The following is a 27,709-nucleotide window of genomic DNA, read 5'->3' on the forward strand; positions in this document are numbered from 1 at the left end:
TTATTATTATTATTATCTCGCTTTCAGGCCGAGGGAGCCGGCACTTGTCCACAGACAGCCTTCCGGGTTGTGTGGCCAGCATGACTAAACCGCTTCTGGCGCAACAGGACACCGTGACGGAAACCAAAGTGCACAGAGACACCGTGTACCTTCCTGCCAGAGCGGTACCTATTTACCGGTATCTACTTGAACTGACATGCTTTCAAACTGCTAGGTTGGCAGAAGCTGGGACGGAGATATGGGAGCTCACCCTGTTGCGGGGATTCCAACCACGAACCTTCCGATTGGCAACCCCAAGAGCAGGCATCCCCAAACTTCGGCCCTCCAGATGTTTTGGACTACAATTCCCATCTTCCCTGACCACTGGTCCTGCTAGCTAGGGATCATGGGAGTTGTAGGCCAAAACATCTGGAGGGCCGCAGTTTGGGGATGCCTGCCCAAGAGGCCCAGTGGTTTAACCCACAGCGCCACCCGTGTCTGCTAGTATGCGAGCGGGAGACAGAGGAAATGTGTCACTGTTAATTCTCCTTTACCTCTCAGCAGCTTTTGATACTATTGCCCAAGGTGTCCTTCTGGAGCAGCTGTCCAAGTTAGGGGTGGGTGGCGCCGCTTTGTGGAGGTTCCAGTCCTACTTGGATGGACATTTCAAAAGGGTGATGCTTGGGGGGGGGGAGGGTGCTTTGCAGCCTAACGGCGCCTTCAATGTGGGGTTCCTCGGGGTGATAAGAGAAACATTTTTGCCTGGTGCCTAAATATATGCTGGCTCCAGTGACTGAACTGGTCAAGCAGATCTATATCTATATCTGTATATCTAAATAGTAATGTGATCCTTCAAGTAAACTAGTTCCGAGCTGTTGAGGGCTTTTATATACGGTACTAACAGTAACACCTTAAATTTGGCCCTGTAACAAAACTGTCAGCTAGTGCAGATGGCTGATTTACGCAGTCAGGCGGTAAGGTGTCTATTCTTTGATTCAGTGTTCTTGGCATTAAATTGCCAGCCTGCTTGTGCCCATAATTTAATCCAGATTTACCCTTTCCAGGAAAAATACAGTTAAGGGTGCTTCCAGGTGACCTGTTTATTCATTCTGATTTGTTTGCAGGGAGCTTAAATGCTGTGGCTATTTAATTCCTTCTGATTCGTTTGCAGGATAATGTGTCAAAGCAGGTATGACCTCACACTTTCTAGTGCAGTTATAACAAGTCTGATCTGTTGGGAAAGCGAGTTCGTTGCACGAGACCTCCCAATTGACTACAATTGCAGAACCTGACTTTGCCAGTGTATTACCAAATCCCACCCCAAAAGAGTGACAGTCTGGAAGCACCCTAAGTTGAGAAAAAGACCTGTTGCCAACCACCCATTTTCAATATCTGACCAACCCTTTTACAATATTAAGCCCCCTTCTGGAAGCCCCATAAGGGTATTGCTTAACAACTAGGGAGATCTGAGTTCTGATCCTCAGCTAAACTTAAGACAGCTTTTGGACAGGAGCTTAATATTTTAAGGGAAGTCTGGATACCACAGGCAAGTGGTTGGCCAAAGGTTTATTTATTTATGAGATTTTCCCCAGGGGAATTGTAAGTCTAGGGATTAAACTGGGTGGGCAGAAATACTGCATCTGACTGTTAATCAGAAGGTTGGTGCTTGGGAGTCCACCCAGAGATGGTTGTGGACAGGATCCCTGTTATCGCAGAGTGTTGGACTGGATGACCCTCAGGGTCCCTTCCAATTCTACAGTTCTACAATTCTAAGACTCTGCAAAAATATATAAAATAAAATGTGCATGCAGGAAGAACCCACACCCCACAATAAGCACCCTGTAAACCCCAGTGTTCCAAGACTACCTGCCATGCTAGTCTTCATTCTGATGTGTTTCCACTTCCGCAGGGTTAGGGTTGGGAACAATAAGTGCTCCACTGAATTGAAATTTCAGCCTTCACGGCATAGGAAAACAGCCAAGTAAACAGCTATTTTTGTGGAGGAGAGTCAAGATATTAATTGACATGCATGAAATTTCATATATAGCTATATAATCCCTAGTGTAGTACGATAAGACCTTTGGAGCAGGCTTTTTTTTAAAAAAAGTTTTTTTTACGAACCACCCTAGTAGGGCAGTAATTGTTCCTTGATCATTTGTCACCCACCTCCAGGATGGCACCTGGGGTGACCCCCATCCCCCCTTCCTATGCTCCTGGTTTTCTTCGGGTAGCAAAACAGGACACAGTGCCCTTGCATAACTTATCATTTCCCTTTTGTTGTTTGGCTGCTTCTTTTTTTTCAAAAAAGGAAGGTGAAACACGTGGAGCAGAGTGGGAAGTAAACATGTAAACCAGGGATGGGGAACAATCTTCATCAACTGTATGTATTATTGCCTGTGGTACCTTCCCCAACCTGGTGCCCTGGCAGCCCTGCAGATGTTGTTGGATTACTACAGCTCCCATCATTCTTGACCTTTGGCCATGGTAGCTGGATCTGATAGAGCATAGCTGCCAAGTTATCCCTTTTTTAAAGGGATTTTCCCTTATGCTGAATAGGCTTCCTCGCGAGAAAAGGGAAAACTTGGCAGCTATGTGATGGAGTGGAGAGTTAAAAACATGGAGGGAGGGGAAAGGAATGACGACAACAGATTTCCCATCCTTATAAACAACTGAGGGTGTGATGTTGCTCGTGAGCTGCAATAGAAAGGCTAACAGCTACTGCACTACAGAACCGTTTCTGTTTTAATTGCCGTGCAGAAATGTTAACTTGAAACCGTCGTCCTTACACAGAACGGGAACAGCTCAATAAAGAAGCATCATTAATCCTTCCCCATTCAAGTAGGAGAGTAACAGGGCATGGGCTGACATAGAATCATAGAACAGTAAAGCTGGAAGGGACCCTAAGGATCATCCAGTCCAACCCCTGCAATGCAGGAGTAAGCGGCTATCCCATAATACGAGATCAAACCTGCAACCTCGGCGCTATCAGCACTGTGCTCTAACAAACTGAGCTATCCAGCTGGCAACCTTAACGAGCGAGGGAGCTACAGCCGTTGCACTGGGACTCCGAGGCAACGCAGCTGCCTCTGCACGGAGTCGAAAACAGCCGGGCTAGTTCCTGGGCGCGAGCCGAGCTCACATTGTCGCCCCCTCCGCCCTTGCCCGGCCGCTTCCTTGCACATTTTTTCGCCACGCGGGCACCGGCGCACAAACTCCCCTCCACTCGAGCGGCGGCAGCGAGTCACTTTTGTTTTTCTCGGGACTTCCTCGCAACTTCCTCCCCGCCGTCGGGCAGGGCAGCGTGGTATCTGCGGGGCGTGGAGGGCGATACCAAGCGCGGCGCAGCAGCGGGAGGCGCCAACTCGCTCCAAGCCCGAGCCCGGCCGCTTGGCAGAGCCGCGCTTCCCGTTCCTGTAGGCGAGCCCACCCGCCGCCCTCCACGGCGGAGGAGACACGGAGGGCAGGTGAGGAAAAGGCGACGGGGAGCGGGCGCGTGGGAGCCGAGAGCCGCCTTGCTAAGCCGGTACCCCTCCCGGGGCGCGCGTGGTCCGCCCCCTAATCCAATATGAGCGCGGCTTCCTTTCTCCGCCGGGCGTAAACCAGCGCGGAGGCTGCGAGCGGCTCCCGGGGGCTCGGCGCGTGGTAGTGCTTGGCTGTGCGCGCTATGGGGAAGTGAGCGCTGCTGGGCGCACGGCCCTTTTTACGCGCCTGGCAACTTCTGCCTCACACACGCACTTTTCTTTCTTTCTATCTTCCTCCGCTTCCTCCTCCCCTCCCTCGGCCGCTCGTTTCCTTTCAGGCTGCATTTGCTGCCGCTGCCTCCTCGCCCTTCCCGCTCTCCCTCGCTCGGCTCCCTTCCTCGCCGACGCCGAGGCGCGGCTGCAGCTGCGAGGGAGCAGAAGCGAGCCAGCGAGAGAAAGGCGGACTCGCCCGTCGCAATCAACTCCCATCTTCCCGGTCGGTCTCGGAGCCCCACCGCGCACCGCGCCCTGCGAAGAGTGAGGAGGAAGAGCGCGAGTCCGGTAAGGGGGCTTTGGAGCGGGCTAGCGGGGTCTTCGTCATCTCTCAGCTCGGTTGTTTTCTGGACCAACCTCTCCCTCGCCAAAGCGACTCTTAGAATCGAGTGGGGAACTTTCCTTGGTTTTGCAGCCATGTCACGGGACTCGAACCGGAGGCATTGCATTTTTGCAGGTATCCTCGTGCAAAAAAGAGAGAGAGAGAGATGCCCAGACACGTAAGACGAGGCGGGGTTGACCGCTATGGAGCGAGGTGTGTGTTTTTTCACACGCCTCTGGGCCAACTTGAATAAATGTGAGTGAGCAGTTCGGGGAGAAAAGAGTTTTACACCCTTCTCAGGCTGCCTTCCAGGATTCCTGGCTGCAGCCCCGGTGTGTGCTTGGTTTCATTTCATTTTGAAACAGCGCTGTGGTGATTTTGTTTTTGGCTGCTGCTTCGAGATTCGTGGTTGTTGAGGCAAACTCTTACATTTCTCTCGTGCCTGAGAAAGAGAGAGACTTGGTTCACTGGGGAGAGAAACGGCTCTTCCAACTCCCTCCTGCACCCGGGGTAGAGGGAAACCTGTGGCCCTCCCGATGTTATTGGGATTACAACTCCCATCACTCCTGACCGTTGACCGTGCTGGCTGGAGCGAGTTGGAGAGGCATATAGGTTCCCCACTCCTTTCCCTTATAGACTCCAGGACTTGCATGCACTTCCTCTTACCTTTCTAAAAGGTGACAGTACTTTGCTTTGGGCTGTAGGAAATAGAAATGTGTGGTGTTTTTGTGACTGCGAGCATGCAAGCTGTCCAGTGCCGCAAAAGAATACTAGCATTAAAGTTATTCAGTACCCACAAGGCTTGTGTTAAGGGTAGTTAATATTTGACTTGCCAATGCACAAATGCATAAATATTAAGCTGCTACTAACTTCAAAACAAAGACTCCTAGCTGCTATTCTCCAAACTGTCCTGTCAAAACCTCTTGTTCCCTCCCTTTCTCTTAAAACACAGAATCTGACTTCTTCCAGATGTGTATATTGATAAGAGAGACAGTTATAAATCTAGGGTTTGAGAGGAAATTTCAATGAACCCTTGTAAACTGTTTCTGGTTGAATTGGCTATATAGTTTATGGAGACAACATACCTGAGCTCCTGAAAAGATCTTTGACATTTGGAGTTTCTTAGGGAATGACGTGTAAAATAATCCCCTTGTCCTTTTCAAACAACTTTCCATACAAACAGATTTAACAACAGAATAAGCAGCAAAATGTAGCCTGTCGGCATCTGAAATAACACTCTCCTCTCCTCGTGAGTTCAGATAACAGATAGATGACTTTGCATCTCTCTTGAGGATATATCTCTAGCTTGAACTCATCTGCTTCTTATAAGTAGCACTAATTTCAGTGGAAACTGTTTGAACATATCTGTACTTAGGATCATAGCCATCAAGACTTGTTTGTTTGTTTTAAATGATTTCTATGCAGCTTTTTATTTACACACAAAAAAAAGTGCCACGGTGCTTCACATTATTTAAAAAAGAAAACAATCCATCAGTAGTTGAGTAATTTTACTCAGTAGTAAGTCCTGCTCAGGTCAGTGGAGCCTGCTGGCAAGTCTGTGTTTATAGCATTGTTATCCATAATACGTGTTCAGGAAATATTGGCAGCAGCAACAAAAAAGCTTTCAATGGGCATGTCAGGCAGCGCAAATGCTTCTTGCAATGAAAGGGACTGGGGGGAGCGCACCACTCCAGTCCTTACATTAGCAACACATTCTGCAAGTTAAGGCGCCATCTTGAGCTCGAACCTCCCAGTGTTTGAATTTAAGCTACAGTATAGTGTTGGGAGCACAGGGAATGTTCTTTAAACCATTATTGTGATAAAGCTTGCCTTGCATGGGTTCTTGCCAATGTCCCGTCAGTGCTTCCTGCTGCCACTAAAAAAGAAAAGCCGGTGGCAACAGTTAATCTGCTATGACTTTGAAGTGCCCTGCCTATTGGTCTTTGAGAACAGCTTTCTGGCTTGTATGACTGACTGACCCATGCCTGTGGCATGTGTGTGTGTGTGTGTGTGCTTTTGCAAGCTCCAGACTGTCTGGGTGCAAGCCAATCCAAAAATGGCTTTAACTGACTGAGTAGTCAACATCCTCCTTTTATCAGGGAAAATCCAACCTAGGCTTGTCCCACCTGCCCCTCAGTTGTCTGGATGTCTCTCCCCCCCCTCATGGCACCTGTTCCTCATAAATTCTCAGATCTTGGTCTAGTTCTAGTCTTCATGTAGATTGTGAAGCCTTCCGGGGAAGGGTCTCTGTCGCGTGTGAGTTTTGTATAGTATAACTGGCTCTAAACAATTCTTTTGCAGGAGAGACACGAAGAGGACCCTGAGATTCTCAATTTTAGTGTGTTGATAATTCGGTCTGTCAGTTGCCTTTTGCACTTAGTGGTTGTGGTGCTTCTGTGCATCTCGTACAAGCAAATTTAAAAATGACTTGAGTCCTCTTCTATCAAGGGGGACATGATTCAGTGGAAAGGGAATGTTCTAGAAAAGTAGACCTGAGCTATAAGAAAGAAATTAGTTTGCATCACATTTTTTTTTCTGACAGAGGCAGAAATGCTAGTTAAGAAGTATTTGACTCATATTAATGTGATGCTGACAAGCATTTCCAATACTTGGAAAATTGTTTTTAACTGCAGGAAAGTAACCATTTGAGTTTAATGTGACAGAATATCTCAAAGCATTGCTTATGGATTTGTAATTTACTTGCTGAAATAAGATGATTTATCCTAAAGCAAAGTCAGTTAAAGGAGAAAATAGTTTAGTGTCAGTTCTTTCCAGCAAGGGAAACGCTTGCTGATTATAGCCCAACAAACCTGGAAAGTACCTATTTTGGGAGAGAATCAGTAGTTACATTGCCCATCCTCCCAGTAGTTACATTGCCCCCCCATTAAATACTGTTGTAATTTTCTAACTTTGGAATACTTTGAAAAACTCTTTGTAATAGTGCAGTCCTATGCATGTCCACTCAGGAATAAGACCAAATACTGTAAGTTCAATGAGACTTACTCCCAGGTGAATGTGTATTCGCTTTGTAGCCTCAAAGTGTATTTGTAAGCATGTGTGCTCGGCAGCAAGTTGCATTGAATTCAGTTCCGTTTACTCACATGCAAGTAGGGTTAGTGTCTGCTTAATGTGGTTTTTATATCCCTATGATCTTGCTTAATTTTACAAAGGCTATAAATGAAAGCCTTGCATTCTGCTCTGTTCACTTACTCCCACTGAAACAAGTTTGGGTTTCTGGTATATACGGTAACTGATTATAGAATTCCAGCTTGCAGAAAGTATTAATGCCTTAAGAAAGAAGATTTTGAATGTTCTGGGAAGTTGTGGTGTATTATGGGTGTTAATTCATAGTAATTGGAATTGTTTCTCATTACTGGATTGAAAGATAAACTATTTTGTTGTTACCCGGCAAGCTTTTAAGTTTCTGATATTTAATAATACTTTATCTTGAGTCAATATATATATATATATACCTTTAGGGCATATGAGGCAATGAGTTGCTAGGGAGCTTAACCCTCAGTGGAGTTAATTTCTGCTGGCAAGATGTCATTTATCTCTTGCTCAGGTTGACCGTATTAGTAAGGTAATGTTGGCTACCCCTGGTGGCTGAGCTATAAATTCTTTACCAATGCAAAAAGGCTTTTGCTTGCAGAAACCCATCAATTAAACTTCAATGAGTATTGCATGTTTCAAGTTAATTCTGGATTTTTCAGTATTCTGCCTGTTTGCAATCGAACAAATGTGCAAGACAACAAATAATCCGAACTCTAGCAGCTTATTGCTAATTGCAAATCTCTGTTGTCATATTGATTTTACATGTGCTTGCTTGCTTTGATTGATGTAGTCCAAAGTCTTTCTCCAGTTGTCATCTTCCATACCCTGTTTCTCATATTTTAAGACATACCCATAAAATAAGCCATAGCAGGATTTTAAGCATTCAAGGAATATAAGCCATACCCCGAAAATAAGACATAGTGATAGGCGCAGCAGCAATGCCGGCCGCGGCAGGAGGAGGAGGAAAAAAATAAGACATCCCTTGAAAATAAGCCATAGTGTGTTTTTTTGAGGAAAAAATAAATATAAGACATGTCTTATAATATGAGAAACACGGTACTTCAGAGAAAAAGCGAAAGAAAAAATTGTGAAAGAATATTAATGGGGGTGGAATGCTTTCCTCCCCTCTTTCCAAGAGTAAAGAAAAAAGCAAACTCTAAAAAGTAATGGGAGGGAGAACTATTGATTGATTGCTACACATGGGACATGAAACCTTCAGGTGCCTACTAATTTTGGCTGAACGTGCTTCTTTGTGATCTCTGAATTCATTAGTGCTGTGGCATTCATGTCTGAAAACTAAGTAGCTTTTTTCATAGGGGAAGTACATTAATTCCCCCAGAGTGCACTATCTAGGGCAGGTAGTTCCAGCTAAAATATTACGTATTACTCATAATTGGAAAAATGAGGCCTGTCAGTCTTACAGGAAGCCAGACTGCCTACCACAATGTGGGATAGCACAGTCGGTAGAGCAGAAGACTTTTAATCGCAGGGTCTTGTGTCCAAGCCCCATGTTGGGCAAAAGATTCCTGCATCACGGGGGGGTTGGGCTGCTAAATGGCCCTTGTGGTCCCTTCCAACTCTACAATTCTGTGGGCTCTGATTTCTAACAAACAGAATACTTTGTTTTCTAGACAAAAACGGGCCCCTTCCCGGTCAATTCACTCATCCTCTAGAGGCAGGGTAGGAAACCTGTGGTTATTCAGATTTTGCTGGATTAAAACTCCATTCATCATGACCATTGACCGTCCTGGCTGGGGCTAATGGGAGTTGGAGCATTTGAAACTTCCTTACAAATGAATTGTACTGAGGAAAACACATTCTCCCCTACAGTGTGGTGTAGTGGTTAAGAGCGGTAGACTCGTAATCTGGTGAACCGGGTTCGCTTCCCCGCTCCTCCACATGCAGCTGCTGGGTTAACCTTGGGCTAGTCACACTTCTTTGAAGTCTCTCAGCCCCCCCTCACCTCAGAGTGTTTTTTGTGGGGGAGGAAGGGAAAGGAGAATGTTAGCTGCTTTGAGACTCCTTCGGGTAGTGATAAAGCGGGATATCAAATCCAAACCCTTCTTCTTCAAATGACTATGGTGGTGTTGGGAACCATTCTGGTTGACCAACAGACTCTCCAGTCATGGAACCACTGTCATGTGACTTTTAAACACACAAGAGTATGAGTAACCTACTTTACTTGACCACTCAGTTCTAACTGCTTCACTCCAGTTATAATAGTAGAATATACTTTATTTTAATTATAGTAGCTTTAAGAAATAATGCTAGGGTTCTGTGCACATTCCTCGGTTACTCTAGGTGGCTTTCCAAACCACTTGAGCTGTGACCCTTTTTCTCTGTCATATTGGAAATAATACATAAATAGCTCAAAAGGGAAATGTATACAAGCAACAAAAGACTTTGCAGGAATCTGAGTTCTGAATAACTCTGGTCCAAATTTTTTAAAAAAATACTGGGGGGGGGAATATTTATTTCAGAAAACCAGGGCACAAATTAAAGGCATAGTTGAAAGTTTGACACACACACACACTCCTGCAGTTTCACACTGTCCTATTTTAGACATCAAAGGCTGGAAAATAAGGCAGACAAATACACAAGTTTGCAACATTCTTCCTTGGCTCACGATAAAAAGATATGGGGTTTGCCTTTGCTTCTCAAACTTAAGGGGTTTGGAAGTACATTCATCTGATGGGTGTAAAAAAAGCAACAATATTGACCAAAGCAGGAGCTGTGCAAACCTCTGTGCTTAAAATAAGATGAGATTAAAGGGGCTGCTTTAATCTTTGTGGTCTTGCGTCCTAATTGGAGTATATCCATCCACAAGAAATTGTTTGACAAGTCTTCCTAATCACAACAAGTTACATCTTATTTAGACAAATTAGATAGGAGATTAGGTAGAAGAAGGTGCCGCCACTGTAATGGGCAGGAAGGCATACCACTGTATTTCATAAGAGGGAGGAAATCTTCCACTGTGGCTTTAAAGTGATTTCATAATCAAGATAAATATTTTTAAGTAGTATAAGTGCATGCCACAATTGTTTGCTGATAAAGAATTCAAATTAAAGCCAAATGCGTTGTGTACCAAGTGCAGCATCCTTAGTTGCCAGAGCAACACCCTGTGGTGTACTTTGTGAGTTGGAAAAAATTAGAACCAATAACCCAAGAAAGTTTGGGGAGAGGCACTTTTAAAATGCCGTATCCTATCTTTGGAACATCTGGTGCTTGGTTAGCCTGGGATTTCAGCCTTCCGTGTAAATATACAGCAAGCAGGCCAGAACATGAATTGGATTTGTCTTCAAGATGGCAGTAGGTTTGCTTAATGCAGTATAATAACAATATGTTTAGATATTCAATGTGTGTGTGAAGACTTCTGGGAGTGACTGATAGGAATTTCAACAGTAAGTTGAAAAGTTGTGTGCAAAGAATAAGCTGAAATTCGCTAGAAAAGTTGAAAAATGGGAGACTTCTGTATCTAATGGTCAAAATGCACAGCAGACTCTTAAGTAATAGTGCACGCCACACGTGCAACATTGAACGAACCAAACCATATGGAACACAAAATGCCTCAGACTTTAGTAGCAACCCAAACACCTAGATTTTAAGACTGTCAGTAATATTTTCTAGTACTGTATATTCCGCCGTATAAGACGACTGGGCATATAAGATGACCCCCAACTTTTCCAGTTAAAATATAGAGTTTGGGATATACTCGCCGTATAAGAAATACGACCCGGCATATAAGACGACCCCCGACTTTTGAGAAGGTTTTCCTGGGTTAAAAAGTAGTCTTATACGCAGGAATATACAGTAGTTCTCTATATCAGTGCATGCACTGTTGCAAGCACATCCTTTAAAAGGGGGTGGGGGGGAAGGAGCCGTATTATGAGCAGACCTGAATAAGATTCTCTTCACACATTACGCAGAGCTGTGGGGCCATGTGGTTGCTCAGCTCCCTCTTACCCATTACATGTTGAGTAATTTCTGAACTGAGGAGCATTTTCTATTCCTGTAGGCTCGCTGTGTGATTTAGGACCCTGTTTGAGGATTCTAAACATTTCACTGATAGAAAAAGCTTCCTGCTTCAGAAGCTATCCTTCAGCCCTGGAGGGGGATATTGAGAAGGTGTGCAACCTCAGGGGCAGAACTAAATGTCCAGACTTATTGCCCCTTATAATCTGTGTTGCCCGTTCACTCAAATAACACACCAATGTGTAGACAACAGCATGGGAATGAAGAGAAAGGGAAATCTTGCTGGGAGAGAGATTACCTGTATGCTACTGTTGGGTAGAGTGAGGCAGCTGAGAATAGAGGAGAGAGACGTGCATGTTCCACGCATAGCCTGGCCTGCATCTGATGCCATGAGATGTAGTAGATGTCTCTCTCCCATTAGCTGTGCTCTCTGCATCAAGGCAAGGCCTGACCCTGACTGGGGTATTGGGACAAGGTTCCTTACTGGAGGCAAGGTAGGGCTCAGGCTGTGCTCTAGGGAAGCGAGGAACAAACTGAAACTGAACCCTGATACTGAGCGGTAGAAGTAACAGTAGCAGCAGTCACCTGTTTGTTGGCAGCATTTATGCTGTAAGCTGCTGCTCTGTATATGCGGGACCCAGCCTTCTCCTACTGCAGGTCTTCCTGGGTCGTCTTAAGGTCCTCCGTTCGAGTCCTATGATTCAGAGGATGGTGGTGCCGCATCTCCCTACCAGCGGGACACTCGCCCCACAGGTTCATCCAGGGGTCTGGAGCTGCATGCCCTCCCGGTTCCAAGGCATAGCTGCCAACCCTCCCTTTTTTTGCGGGAAACTCCCTTATTCCAAGCCACAGCTGTCAACTTTACCTTTTTTTTTTGCTGGAAATTCCCTTATTCCAGCACAGTTTCCCGCTGCTATCCTGGATTGTTAGATATACCGCGTAGACTGTCCCCGGGACAGGTGAGGCTGCTGATCCCTTATCTTCAAATCCGAAAGTGGACAGCTATGTTCCAGGGTCATGACACCATGACCAGCGTTGAAATAAGATTCACAGTGGTGCCTCGCTAGACAAATTTAATTCGTTCTACGGGTCTATTCTTATAACGAAAAATTCGTCTAGCGAATCCCATAGGAATGCATTGATTTTTTTTTGCCCATAGGAATGCATTCATTGAATTTCAATGCATTCCTATGGGAAACCGTGATTCGCTAGACGAATTTTTCATAAAATGAATTCGTCTAGCGAGGCAACCTCCGTTCGTTAAGTGAGGCACCACTGTATCTGCCAGGCTGGTCAGATTCTGCACATGGAACTGGGTGGTGGGCAGCACCATTTCACCCTTTGCCTCAGCAGGCAAAATTTATTGGGCTGTCCCTGATTAAATTTAGCACACATTACAACAGGCTTCAGTTTTCGTCTCGGCGGTGGTGCTTCCACATTTGTATTGAATATGATGGGACATACGACCAGAGGAGCTTCTTGCAGTTTCAGTACACTGCTTCAGTGTTAAACTTGAGCAATGGGAAGCAATGCCTGTGAACAGGAAGCAGTCCATGGGACGAGGTGTTGCACAACCACCTTCTGTTTGGGGTGTGACACCCATACTGCCCTGGCAGTTTTTCTGGGCTGCTATATAGACGGGGAGGTGGCATGTGTGAGTTGCATCAGATCTGCATGTCAGGTCCTGCTGAACCCTCTGCAAATGAGCTGTAATGTCTGATCTCTTCTAAGAAACAAAAAAACAAAAACTTTTTTGCTGCAAGCCATCTTGGCAGCTAGATTTCTGTCAAAATAACAGATACTATTTTTCAGAGATCTAGGGAATGGCCAAGGTAAGGAAATGCATTTTGCCGAGGTCATTCATTTTTGGCATGTATATTGCATAAGCTTCATTTGGAGTTTTTGGTTGGGAATATGGGCAGAGGCAGGGAGGAAAGCATCTTCTTGAACCACAAATCAGCTATGTGGGTGGAAAGCAAAGTCAGCCTGGCCTTCCATGATTTTTAAGTTCATTTTGGGCATGAGCATTCATTCTGCTTTACTCCCTTTATTTCAGTTTTACATAAGTGTGTTAAATATAATTCATTTGCTTACTGTTCACATGTGTGAAAGAACCCTGGTTGGTTTCCAGCTGCTATACTGTAATATCTGCAATCAGTCTTAACTTCACTCAGCTGGCTATGTTGTTGTTATTTTGTCCCTTTAAGTAACCTTTCTGTAATAGTGTATTATTAGAATTTGCTTCTGCATCTTGTTGTTGGCATTGCATTTTATATCTCTGCACGGTAAAAAGCAGCTGTTTCCACTTGGTCTCCTTTGGAGTTCCGGTTCACTGTCTTGTGTATGCGTGAGGGATGCCCACCATTTCACCCTCTTGTTCATTGCATCTTCTCTGGCCTTCTTCTATAGCTACATTGTGGCAGCCTATCCCATCCACATAATCCCAGCTTTTCAGTTTAGTCTACCCGAAGCCTTTGTCTGTACAGCTTTCCATGCCTCCCAGGGCTCCTAAGATGTGCGCTAAATTCACCGTAGGTTACAGAATGATTTGGAATGTGAGAGCGTATAGTAGAGCAGTCTTCAACCTTTTTATACCCAGGACTCAGTTCTAATCCAAAACTGGTTTTAACCCAAACATGCGTTTGGGGGCCCCCCCCTTTCTGAATCTTTCCCCATATATCTGCATTGTCACAGTGTTCCTCTTGCAACCCACCTTTAGATCAGGCCATGGCTTAGCAGTGTATCCTGACCTACCAGTTGAAGACCAGTGAATTAATATTTTTTTAAAATTGCAATATATTAAATCTATGAATGCACACCCACTTTCCCCACTGAGGATTCCATAGCATCACAAAACCTTGCCGTGACATGGACATCACAGAATAGGAAGGGAAGTGAAAGACGGGTGGGAAATTGAGAGGAGCAGGCTCCTAGAACTCTGCTTGCACTGCAATCCCATGATATTTACTCATAAGTAAGTCTTGCTGGGTATAGTGGAGCTTACTTACAGATAAACGTGAATAGGATTATAGCCCTGATAGATAAATAGGTAACAAAATGTGACATTCACCATTTTCACCTCTCCTGTTCTAATTTTCTGCAATTGGAGCTTGTGTGTGCTTTTTTTTTTTTTTTAAAAAGGAGGCAATGGAACACGAGCATATGTTTTCCTAAAAGCCACAAATTACAGTATTTGTAGTGTATACAGTATCTGGGTTTGTATGTAATGAAGATAATTAAGCAATAGCACCCCTTTCTGGCACCCCCTTCTCTGATGGTGATAACACTGTTAAAGAGTATGAATGGAAAGAGCACAAAAATCAACTGCCTTGCAAAACAATCCATGTTGAACTGCTGAAAATGAGTGGATTGAGAACTGTGGACTTGGTATGCTGTGACTTCAACATAATGGCCTCCTCCACATACCCACGATGTTGAACAAAACACTCTTTATAATGATCTGGGTTCTCTTTGCTACTACCTCCTAAATGTGTAGGCATGTAAAATCTTAAATGTCTACACTAGATGATTTAGTTGTTGAGACAGTATTTTCAGAGCACCGGAGCCAAGAGCTAACTGCTTGGCTGTCTTCCACATGATATTCTTGCAGAGAAGCTGGTAAAATTTGGTCTGGGTGTGGTAACTGGTAGGTGTGTTTGTAGCTTCTTCCTTTTTAACATGCAAGATGTACTTGCATGTAATCATGAGGGATGCATCCTTCTAGGCCAGTGATGGCCAAACATGGCCCTCCAGATGTTTTGGGACTACAGTTCCCATCATCCCTGACCACTGGACCTGTTAGCTAGGGATGATGGGAGTTGTAGACCCAAAACAGCTGGAGGGCCAAGTTTGGCCATCACTGTTCTAGGCGGTTCAGGCAGTTGCGACTCACATTTATGTATGTGAGTTCTTTGTCCGCACAGAAGTATTTGCTAGGGGGAAGGGACAAATCTCAGTGTGGTTTGCATGCAAAAGGTATTGCATTCAGTCACTGGCCTCTCTGGGTAGGGTTGGGAAAGACCTTTGTCTGAAATCCCGGAGAGAGCTTCCAGTCACTGTAAGCAATACTAAGCTAGAAAGTCTACTGGTCTGACTTGGCTTAAGGCAGGCACCCCTAAACTGTGGCCCTCCAGATGTTTTGGCCTACCACTCCCATGATCCCTAGCTAACAGGACCAGTGGCTGGGGAAGATGGGAATTGTAGTCCAAAACATCTGGAGGGCCGAAGTTTGAGGATGCTTGGCTTAAGAGAAAGCTTCCTGTGTTCCAAATATTGTTGGGGGGGGAATGTGGCTGATAGGCCCCTGTGTTTCCACAGCATATACTTTTTATTGTCATGTGTAAAATGGTCCCATGGTTCAGTATTAGATTCATTTTCACCCCTTGTGCTATGCAGTGTTCTGCCTAGAATTGCAATATGCTGTTTATTTCAAGCAATTTCTCCTTATTTTGGGGTCTGTTCCTTATTTAAGAGTGGCATCAGACATGTCTGTTCAAATTAAATTTGAAATCATCAATTTCATAGGGCAATCTGAATTTGGGATAGGCGACGCAGGATAGGGTTGTCCAAAGTTCTTACTGGTTAAGCTGAAAACGTAGCAATGGAAGCTGTTGAAATATTTAGTCTTATTTGTTTTAAAGTTAGTTTCGGCCGCAACCTTAAGGGTCATGCTACTTGGCATCCTGGAGCAGAAACTGTCCCAGTGGCCTGGAACATTTTACAGCAGCTGAGTTAAGTGACATGTGTAAATATTTCAGCATGTGAAAAGTTGGAAGGCTACTCCTGACCCAGTTAATGGCTGTTTTAGAAAAGTTCTTGGAATTGGCAGGCTCTTGCCGTCGATCCTATGCCTCTTAGACGCAAGCACCATGTAAAATGGGATTTGCTCCTAATTAATAGTGGTTGCTTGGGATGAAAGCATTTTTAGTGCAGAAGCCAGAAAAGAAAACGTGGCTGGAAAGGCGTATGGGAATATTTTTCCCAAAAGAAAAAAGGCAGAAGAAAGCCAGAATCATTGTTTTGGGTGTCAATATTCATTTACGGTATTAGTATCTGACTTTAAAGACAGTACAAATGCTACTATATTGCCAAGTAATAGTGAATTAAGTCAGACCTCAAGGAGGAAGAGTAACCTTTTTTTCTTGCCATGTAATAGGAAAATTGTGGTACCAGAAGGTAATGAAATGTATTTGTGCTTTAAATTAGGAACTAATTAATTCCTCCTTCCCTGGCCTTGGAGAAAAAATTGTTTTTCCTCAGAGTGATTTTAAAAAATGCCCTGGACAAGTGTGACCTGCTTATTCACCTTATTCCAGTTCAGTACATTGGGTTGCAATAGAACAGGTATGGCTAACCTGTGCCCTCCCAGGTGCTTATGGCCTACTCCTCCCATCATCCCTGACCATCAGCCATGTTGTCTGGGGCTGATGGGAGTTGGAGTTCAAGAGCACCTGTGAGGCCGCAGGTTTCCCCATCCCTTCCATAAAACTCCGTGGAGACTTTCTGGGACGGATGCAGTCCCCGCAACCCCTTTCCCCTCCTTTCTCCCTTGTTTGGGATTTACCGCACAGACAGAGAAGAGAGGACTCCAATTCTGAAGTTTTTGACGTGGGAACCCTAAGCATTGTGCTTCCACCTCTTCTTGTCCCTCTTGCCATGCTTCATAGATTATTCCCCAACTTGGGTAAAAAGTATAATCCAGGGGTCCCCAGACTTACCGGGCTTCGGGCCGGAGGGCAGGGGAGTGCGCGCGCAGCGGGCCGGAGGGCGGGGGAGTGCGCGCCCGTGCACATGCGCACACGCACACGGTCGGGGAAAAAATCGCCGAAAATCGCTTGTGCGCATGCGTATGGGCCTCCCCCGACCCGGAAGTGCACCGAAAATGACCTCTTCTGGGTCGGGAGAGGCCCATACGCATGCGCACAAAGGATTTTCGGCGATTTCCCCCCGATTTTGATGATCGCCGCCGCGCCGCGCGCCGTAAGAGCGGGCGGCGGCAGCGGGCGGCGGGGGTCATCGCGGGCCGGATTGGGAGGCCAATTGGGCCGCATCCGGCCCGGGGGCCGTAGTCTGGGGACCCCTGGTATAATCCATGTACGGAAAGCCTGCATGTTTGCTGCAGTGTAGATTTTGTATGGGAAGTGGCTTTTGCAATGCTAGTACTGACCAGCTATTGCACTCTGATTGAAAACTGTTTTGCTGCATGCCTTGTTAACAGTATATTTGGGTTTGCTTATTTCTCTTCTCTGCCTCATCCCATTTCATCTTCCATTTATCTTTCTCCTTCAACCTGCTTTTCTTCAGTGATGGACAAGTACCTTCCGCCGTCAAAAATATCAGTTCTGGAATTGGCTTCAGTATTTTAAAATGAAGAGCTATTATTTCAGAGCCTCTAGGGAATTTCATGGTCCTGTTTCTCCTGATTGATAGCAAGGCCTGATTGATGAAAGGACGTGGCCCCATCAACCCAGTGCTTCAGAAGGGCTGCACCGCTCTTTCCTTTCCCTTAAAACTTCCATGGCACTGAGGACAGCAGAGTCTCGCAATAAGGAGGGCTGACCCAGAGCCTCCATTATGTCATAGAATGCTGCTGCTGGTGCTGCAGCAGCATCCCAAATGTTAGGACCTCTGGGAAGTGTAATGAATTATATATTGTTTTAAATTGTGCTGTTTTCTGTAACCCTGCCCTGGGACCATTTGGTGAAGGGAGGATAGTAAGCATAACTTGTATATAAAATAAATAAAGGGCACCCTAGCTTCTTTCCCAAAGGGCAAAGGGATACACACACACACACACACACACACAAAAGGGACAGCTGTAGATTATACCTTAAAGGCTTATATTGATGAGCTTCTCAAAACAAACAATTCACTGCTTGGATCAGCCCCAATGTGGTTGAATTTAATAGAGCCAAATAAAGCTGTTCAGCCAAATAAACTGGCCTGAAGGGTGTAGCACAAAGGGTTTTGGCTCTTACGCACTCAGGTTTGGCCAGAAGGCTGGTGCAATGTGATATTACAAATGCGGAATGAGAGTGCTACAGAAAGGTCAAGTCTTATACAGTATAGGCAGAAGCTGCGGGAACTTCCTCTCACAGAGGTAGCTGTTTCTACCGGTAGCTCTTTTCTCCTTTCTTTGGGGTTTGTTTGTTTTTTAAAGATGTGCCCATAGCAGCTGCTGAACCTGACACAGCATGCAGGGGCATGCAGCCTGCTCTTCACTGAGCAATCCTGACGATGTCTTAACCCCCCCCCCCGGGTGTAATACAGTGGTACCTCGACTTACGAACGTCTCGACAACAGAATTTTTTGACTTACGAATGGGGCTAATGGCCGCGCGCTTACGAATGTCTCGACATCCGAAAGGAAACCATGACGGTTTTAGATAGGGATTTTTCAGCTTACGAATTTTTAGATAGGGTTGCTTCGACTTACGAATTTTTCCGTTTCCAATGCATTCCTGTGGGAAATCATGTTTCCAATGGCATTTTTCAACTTACGAATTTTTCGACCTACGAAGGTGCCTTTGGAACGGATTAAATTCGTAAGTCGAGGCACCACTGTAATGTTATCCATTTCTTGGCTTTTCAGACCTCCCATCATCACCCCTGTCTGCTTTTGGTTTCCACAGCAGTCTTAGAAGTTCAATTGTGAAATGCATGTTCCGACTAATTGTCGGAAGGATTTGAGAGAAATAATTCTACAGTGGAAGATTTGGGGCGCCTTTATGAACTGGTGCCCAAACAATTCCCCGAAACATTTTCTGCTTTGGAGCAGAAAAATACCAGTAGAGGCAGAGCTGCCCATTTGTACCATACACAATGTATGGTAGTGAGAGCTGGACCATAAAGAAGGCTGATCGCCAAAGAATTGATGCTTTTGAATTCTGGTGCTGGAGGAGACTCTTAAGAGTCCCATGGACTGCAAGAAGATCAAACCTATCCATTCTGAAGGAAATCAGCCCTGAGTGTTCACTGGAAGGACAGATCGTGAAGCTGAGGCTCCAATACTTTGGCCACCTCATGAGAAGAGAAGACTCCCTGGAAAAGACCCTGATGTTGGATAAGATTGAGGGCACAAGGAGAAGGGGACGACAGAGGACGAGATGGTTGGACAGTGTTCTCGAAGCTACGAACATGAGTTTGACCAAACTGCGGGAGGCAGTGCAAGACAGGAGTGCCTGGCGTGCTATGGTCCATGGGGTCACGAAGAGTCGGACACGACTAAACGACTAAACAACAACAAACAACAACAACAATCATACACAAACCCTTCCTAGACAGTAGAGCAGTGTTTCCCAAACTTGGGTCTCCAGCTGTTTTTGGACTACAGGTCCCATCATTCCTGACCGCTGGTGCTGCTAACTAGGGATGATGGGAGATGAGACCCAAGTTTGGGAAACACTGCAGTAGAGGGTCCACCTAACTGGAAGACCTGGTTAACAAATCGTCAATTTTATTACAAATACACTTTCCTCCCTAAAAATTTCACTTAACGCCACAAAACCTTTAGTAATACTGTGTCTCCTTAGTACAGCATCAGTGATACAGATATTGTGTGATAGCATTCTGCTGCTGCTTCCTCAGTCTCTTCCTTCCACGAAATGCCCCCACTAATCACACAAACCATGCTGACACCAAATTGCCCTTTTCTGCAGATTCAGCCAGGACCCTCTGACCAGTGTCCTACATGTCTGTAGTTTCCAGATCGCTGGCCTATAGCTGTGAGCCAAGGGAGTGTCCATTAAGTGGCCTATCAGCACTTGACCTTTGGAATTTTCCTGTCTAGAATGTAAGCCGATAGGTTGGACTGTAAACCAGTAAGGCCTGCAATAGCTTCCTTATAACTGTAGCAACTGATCATTAGCAGGCCACATACAAAGTAACAGCCAGGCTTCAGCTACAGGAAATGTTTTTGCCTCTCACTTTTGTCAACAATATCACATTCGTAACATTCATTGTCATGCAGCTGCTGAGATTATTCTCACCCATCTCTGCAGGTTCAGGGTTAAGAGAGTACAAGAGTTCACAGAAATAGTTGATACACTTGAAATACGCTGAACCGCACCTGCATTTCTACAGAGTTGGACGCTACTGTCTTACAGCCATACAAGTTTTGTTTAAGAAGAGAATTCCGTGATAAAATCAAGATTGTAGAGCACAGTGCCATTAATTGCACAATCATTACAGTTAGCACTGTGGAGTACTTTAATATATGTTTATAAATGCATGCGTGCTATTATACTGCAGGTGAATAACATGCCACAAACATTTTCTAAAATCATCTTCTGTTCAGCAGTTCTCATCTGAAATGTTCTCTCTGGTTATTTTTAAATCTGTTGCTTTCCAGATGTTCCAAGCTATGAAATGGCTGTCTTTTTTATGACTTACCTATTCATGTTAACAGAAATTCATTTATACATTTCAATCTAATTTTCAAATGCTATTTAATTGAGATACTACTTGGAAAATTCTCACTGGTCTTTGACTGTATTAAAGATTTATTATTATTACTTGGAAAATTTTATGGTAGCAGATTAATTTCCTCCTTTCCCTCAATTTCTCCCTCCCCACAAAGCTGTTACTACATTTTGTCTGCTGAAGAAATAACTGTGGCAGTTAGGTTCCTGGACAACTGGAAGTGCAGTTGATTGGGAAATGATAAACTTCCTGAGTAATTAATGTGCATAGATATAATTGTGTTAACTTTATTGGAAATGCTTTAACATTAAAAAATGGAAAATCAAATTAATGGGCACAGTTCTATTGTATGCTGCGTATTTACTCTCCCACTGCCCCCACCTCCCCCCTTTCTTCCTTGGTAGTTGATCTACCGTATTTAACAGAATTTGAATTTACTTTAAATAAAACCTCTGAATGGTTCACGAGGAACTACAGTATGCTGCCAACTGCCAACTAAACAAATATATTGTAGCCTTAGTAGAGAAAGAAGGAAAATAATAAATCTCATGTGTGATCTTCAAAAGTTGAAGGAAGTATTAAGTTCAGTATATTCTACTTGGTGTAGTAAGTGGCTTATACATTTATATTTTATGTAAACCTCTTACTACACCGAGTAGTAAGTGTATAGTGGCTTATACATTTATATTTTATGTAAACCTCTTAGAAGTTTTGGTGATTAAGGGTTACAGAAACATTGTTAAACGCAAAAGTGGAGGGTTACCATAAAATATATTGAATCAGTTTTCACATAGTAAAACAGGCATAGAAAGGTTCTTGGTAGTTACTGCTAAATATTTAGAGACCAACGAGAAAGGTTGGTAGGAAATGAGGTTTTTTTTTTTAGTTGGTGGTAGTATTAACATATGTTTACTCCTTCTTGAATTATGGTGCTGGAGGAGACTCTTGAGAGTCCCATGGACTGCAAGAAGATCAAACCTATCCATTCTTAAGGAAATCAGCCCTGAGTGCTCCCTGGAAGGACAGATCCTGAAGCTGAGGCTCCAATACTTTGGCCACCTCATGAGAAGAGAAGAATCCTTGGAAAAGACCCTGATGTTGGGAAAGATTGAGGGCACTAGGAGAAGGGGACGACAGAGGACAAGATGGTTGGACAGTGTTCTTGAAGCTACGAACATGAGTTTGACCAAACTGCGGGAGGCAGTGCAAGACAGGAGTGCCTGGCGTGCTATGGTCCATGGGGTCACGAAGAGTCGGACACGACTAAACGACTAAACAACAACAACTCCTTCTGTAGCTCTGCTTGACATATGAATAGATGAAGTGGGCTTACTCCAAGTCAGACAGTTGGTTGAGCAAGCCCCAGTGCTGTCTACTCTGTCAGCAGCTCTCTAAAGTCTCATTCAGAGAGATCTTTCCCTGCACTGTTCCCTGAGATGCTGGGGATTGTACCTGCATTTATATATGCAGTGCTTGTGCTCTACATCATTGAGCTAAGTGCCCAAGAAGCACCTGTTTTCCCCCAATGAACATGTTTGAAGACTATGCAATCTATGTAATTCATTCCATTGGCCGAGTTTGCTAACCATGGTGGTATTGCACAATGTTTGAACCACGCCAGTTAATGTATAAGCAAGTTCAACTTACGTGGAGGGCTCCTCATTCCCAAGGAGTTTACATTCTAAACAATAGGGAAACAAGTGGGGTTGGGAGGAAGAGATAGACAAGGATAGACAAGGGCAGGAAAACGTGCAAATTCCATTACATGTAGTTGAAACATGTCCCTAAAGATTAGAAAGATAAGCTAAAAGTCACACAAAAAATGTGGTTTTGAGGAGGAATTTGAAGGAAGCGGGAGAGGTTGACAGAGCTTGATTCCTCCTGAATCTCCTGAATATTTCTTTTTTTAAAATGTATTTATTAAAGGTTTTTTTAACAAACAACAAAAACATACAAAAATACAAAGCACAAAAAGAAAATACAAAACACAAAAAATACAAAATACAAAAAATACAAAAGCAAAAGTTCTAACTTACAACCCTTATTTCTAATCTATTGACTTTCTCATTCCACCTCCTTCTGCGTTTCTTTACAGATCATCCTTAGTAAACTCTAAATCTTATATAAAGTCTAATTATTACTTTAATATTACCCTATTTCTCTATCTTTTATATCTTATCCTTTTACACTCTGTATCTTACCTCGTAATTAAATTATAATTATCTTCTAACAATACTTATTTCATACCATTATATTATCTACAACCTCTTTGTATCTCCCTCACTTCCATTAATTCTAATCTATTGAATCTCCTAAATATTTCATCTTGCTGTGATGATGAATTGAGAGCAGCACAGAATTTCATTACGTAATGCAGGGTTGAGGAACCCATGGCCCTGTAGGTGCTGGACTCAAACTCCCATCAGCGCTTGCTAGCATGACCAGGGGTCAAGGATGCTGCTGCAGCCAAGCAACATCTAGAATGCGTCAGGTTCCCTCCCCTCCTCTTGTGGGGTAATATCAGTTCCATGGTAAACAACAAGTCAGCCTACCCTTCTGTAGCATAAGAAAACTGTATATGATGTCAGAGCATGTCTATTTAAAATGCTGCTGTGGAATGTCTGATTATACAATTCAACAGTCATGAGTTATGCAGTGACTAAAGCTTGCCTAAATCCACATGTCTGTCTTAAAGGATTTGTTGCTGTTTCTTATGGGAGTAGTTCCATAAAGCTGTGTAATCCTATGAATGCACTCTTCAAAGAGCACTCCAATAAATCCTTGGGCCATACTTCCAAATAAATGTTTCCCACGGGATTTTTGTAATTGGTAAACATTTTAATAACATGCTCATTTAAAAATGGGTGGTTTTTCCTAAGTATGAAATGTTAATTTTAGACTGGGGGCTAAATGCCCTGTACAACAAATATTTTCCCTGGGTGGCTGTAACACATTGAGCATAAAAGGGCGGTTACGTGCTAACCTTTTCTTCTTCTTAAAGCATCTGTTAGTAGTGTTGAATCAAGTTAGTAGTGTTGACTCAAGTTATCTTAGAGTAGCTTAAAGAAGCAATCCTCCCCTTGTAACTTGAAGGGCTTCCTGCCCAAGTTCATGAAGCTAAATGTGGATAAGCATCAATATGGCACTTAATTTGAGCCTGACCAATCAGGAATGTTGCTAGTACAGTGGTACCTCTACTTACAAATAACTCTACTTATGAATTTTTCTACTTACAAACGGAGCTCCGTCCGCCATCTTGGATGCAGTTTAGATAGGATTTTTTCTACTTACGAATTTTTAGATAGGGTTGCTTCGACTTACAATTTTTTTCTCCCAATGCATTCCTATGGGATTCGACTTACAATTTTTTTCGACTTACAAATGTGTGTTCGGAACACATTAAATTCGTAAGTAGAGGTACCACTACTTCTCTTTGAAGCCATCCCTCTTTTCCTTTTAGCTGCATGTTGTATGAACTTGTCAAAGATGGGGAAGGTTCTGTGTTTTTATAGCAGTATTTAGAAGTACAATTGAAAGCCAAGGCTTGTTTCATTTTTAGCAATGTTTGGTTGACCATTGATTTACAGTATTTTAGTATTGTTAGCTAAGAAGACACCACAATGTCTTATTAGCAAAAATCGAAAGCTAAAGACAAAATAAAATTGCAAATGGCCGTGCACTAAAACAAAAAAAAAGTTAAGCTCCACAATCTCAGCGTGATCACTATAAAAATAACAGTGCCAGAAAATGGCCTCAAAGTTGCAGCAATAAAATAAACAATTAAATGCCTGAGAGAAGGTATTGATGCTGGTGCTGAGATAGTGGCAAAGATGGTGCCAGGCCAGGCCTCCTTGGGAAAAACTTTCCACATCCAAGGAGCCCCCTCTTGTGTCCTCAAGAGCGGCACTTCTCTGGAGGGAACATTTTTGCAGTAAGGGTCTTAGTCTAATTATTAAACTTCCTGTGTACTATGACTAGCTTTTGATATTTTCTTAGAGCCTCTGCAACCTGGAGCATTTGCTTGCAGCCTCGAGACAGTTCATGAATCATTTTCAGAAGCTTTGGTTTAAAATTCATTAACACTGTACTTTTGCTTTCGAAGAGCAAACAGACTTGAATGAGGTATATTAGATAGGACATTTAAAAACAAGATTTGGTGTTGCTGAAATACTGTGTGAATCATACTGTTGTCTGTCTTTAAGCATGTGCACACAGAGAGAAATATAAAATAGTCATATGCCTGATACCTTTTAGATTTCCTCTTCTACACAACTGTCAAAAACTACAGAAAAATTACTCATTGGTTATGGGAATATTGTATATTCCAAAGGTGCATTGGTGGACTCTGTACCCAAGCCTTAATAGTTGGTTTATCTTACTGGAAGCCAGTGAAATACTAACACTACCATTTTCAAGAAGTTTTGTTTTCCTCTATGGCATCTGCTCTGGAGAAATAACAAGCATGCAAATTGGTTCTGCCATCTGATGTTAACTAATAATTTTATAGGAACAAATTGTATCACTTGCATTATTTGTTGCTGTTGGGAAGACTGTGTTTTCTTGATTTTGTGTGTCCCATGATGAATTGGTTAAAATTGTATTGCACTTGTACACATGAGATATGTGTGTTGTGCCTTCATATCCCTCTGATTTCAAGAACAATATACTTAGTTCATTGATACTGATATCTAAAGTAAAAGGTTTACCTTCCCACCACAGTGGTATGTATTTATCTACTTGAACTGGTATGCTTTCGAACTGCTAGGTTGGCAGAAGCTGGGAAATAGCAACGGGAGCTCACCCTGTCACATGGATTCGAACTGCCGACCTTCTGATCAGCAACTCCAAGAGGCTGAGTGGTTTAGACCAGGCATCCCCAAACTTCGGCCCTCCAGATGTTTTGGACTACAATTCCCATCTTCCCTGACCACTGGTCCTGCTAGCTAGGGATCATGGGAGTTGTAGGCCAAAACATCTGGAGGGCCGCAGTTTGGGGATGCCTGGTTTAGACTAAGGTTACCAGACTTCCTCATTTCCCAGGGACAGTCCCCGGATTTACAAATCAGTCCCCTGACAAAATCCATTGAAGTGTCCCCGGATTCATTGAAAGTAATCTGGTAACCTTAGTTTAGACCACAGTGCCACCTGTGTCCCCATTGATATTTATGTCCATGGAGGTGGGTTAAAAATACCAGAATTTATTTAATTCCCTGGCAGTGAAGTGTGTTAATAGGACATACTTTTCTGTGAAGGTTGTTATTGTTCTGTTGTATTTATTCTGTGTATTTGATTTTAAATGGTTGACATGCTGTTTGGTATTTTATATATTTGTGTTGCTTTGAGGCATGTTACGTAGAAAGCAATCACTAAATGCAATTAGTAATAATTGGGGGTGGGGTGGGGGGTCAGTGAAACTGACAAGTACACTGTTGTAATGTAACATGAATATGGCTTGTTAAATATTAGGTTATAGGAATTTAACAGCCTTACAGAGTTTTTAGCCAACTTATTTGTTTTGTTTTGTTTATGCTATTCATGTTTACACAGTCATGCCTGACAAATTGTTTTGTAGTGTCCTAGATTATTGCATTTTAAAATAATACATAATGAAGCTTTTGTGGCTAAGAGATTTCTTCCCTACATCATTCTTTGCGGGTTTTCTTTGTATAGCTGGCTGCAAACAAGAAGTGCAATTAGAGTGTGCCCTTTGGGTATTTGTAATGTGTTTCAGGGAAGCACTTTGTAGTGTCATTCATTCAGGTAGCAAGCACATAATAATGCTCAGCCATTGCAATAAGCAAGTAATGTGAAATGGTATGAGTAGATTGGAGAGAGGGGAATTTGAGGGGACCAGAACAAGCAGCATAAGGTAATGATAAAAACTGACATGGGTTTTTAAAAAGTCTACAACATCTCAGTTGTCACTGTGATGAGAAATAAGTATCAAGATGGCTTTTAAGCTGCTCTGCAGGTTTACGCTTGGCTCTTGAAATAGTTTGTATTTGAGACTACTGCCAACAGGGTAGATGAGTAGGCTGACAAGCAAAAACTAAAGTAAGTATTAGAAATAATAGAAATAACTTGGAAACTTGGGATATGTGAACAAAGTTGAAGGCTTGGAAAAGAGAGGAGAGTTTTTGGGGTTGGTTTGTTGGTGTTTTTTTCAAAAACCCTGAAGAATTTTCATACGTGGGAAATCGGACTGGCCGGGTTGTAGAAAGAGAAATTCATTATAATGAGAAGCAGTGTCTTACAAGTAACAAATAGTTGAAGAAACCCGAGGCCTGTTGTTTAAAAGTGAGATAGAGCATGTAATAACCTGAACTGTGTGAGATCCTCTGCATCATAACAAGATTCTGTTTTGAACCAGGTGACTTCATCTGGGTGTAGATAGCTTAATATGTCAGAGATAAAGTACTTAGGTGGGCACCATGTCTGTGAAGATTGTAGAGCCCAACTTAAGTAAGGCATTGGGTGTGGGGAATGCTGCAGGGGTAAGATCTGTGCTGCCTTGGAACCATGTATCTTGAGCTAGTTGTGACTCACATTGCCTAAATTTCCTATGGAATTTTATATAGCAATGGAAAAGGGGGTGTAAAGTATGATGAACCATTGCACTGTCATTTAATGAATCCTTGGAGGTTACAGGATTTCAGGTATTTTTACTAGATTTTTATACAAAAATGAGACTTGAGCTTTGAGTGCTCTGTCCCACCCTTTCTTCCATGGATAGAGATTGTAAATTCTACTTTGCATTAATAATAGTTCCCTGTTGTACTGTATCTGAACTTGAACTTAGGGAATTTAGATGGTGGTTCTAATGATGGTTAGTTTTAAAGAGACCTGGATATTAAACCAGAGGTTTGCTTGTTCAGGAACATGGATGCAAAAAATAGAAAATATAAATAGGCTTTAAAAACAAGTCCACTCCATTCTTAATCTTTGTGAAGCTGTATCTGTGCAAAGTTGTACGTGTGTGTGTGTGTAGATGCTTGGAGAGGAGTTGGAGACATTGCCACTAATTCTCCATCACTTTTTTTTTTACTTTTCTACCATTGTACAGTATTAGCATTCCCAAGTGTATTTATGACTGAGTACTTATGCATTGCAAAGAACAGGATGTGATGGACAGGCTCTCCTGGTGATCCAGCAACCTATGAGATCTGGTGAGACCATCAGCCCAAACGGGAGAGGGTGTGGAATTTAAGTTAGCTGCTGACGGTTTAACA

At 43.3% G+C, this 27,709-nt stretch overlaps 1 protein-coding gene across 2 annotated transcripts in view; it reads left to right on the top strand.

The window, feature by feature from the left end:
- Positions 1-3,062: 3,062 nt before the first annotated feature.
- The window catches only part of HPCAL1 (hippocalcin like 1), a 78,962-nt gene continuing 54,315 nt past the window's right edge, over positions 3,063-27,709 (top strand). The window contains exons 1-2 of one of the 2 annotated variants that reach the window (XM_035109859.2): positions 3,063-3,443; positions 3,779-4,001. The gene's annotated coding sequence lies outside the window, so the exon portion shown is untranslated. Of the gene's footprint in view, positions 3,444-3,480; positions 4,002-27,709 lie in introns of those variants that run through there. The other variant, XM_035109858.2, reaches the window with a different exon arrangement.

The sequence above is a fragment of the Zootoca vivipara genome, chromosome 3 (assembly GCF_963506605.1).
Source record: "Zootoca vivipara chromosome 3, rZooViv1.1, whole genome shotgun sequence".
NCBI lineage: Eukaryota > Metazoa > Chordata > Lepidosauria > Squamata > Lacertidae > Zootoca > Zootoca vivipara.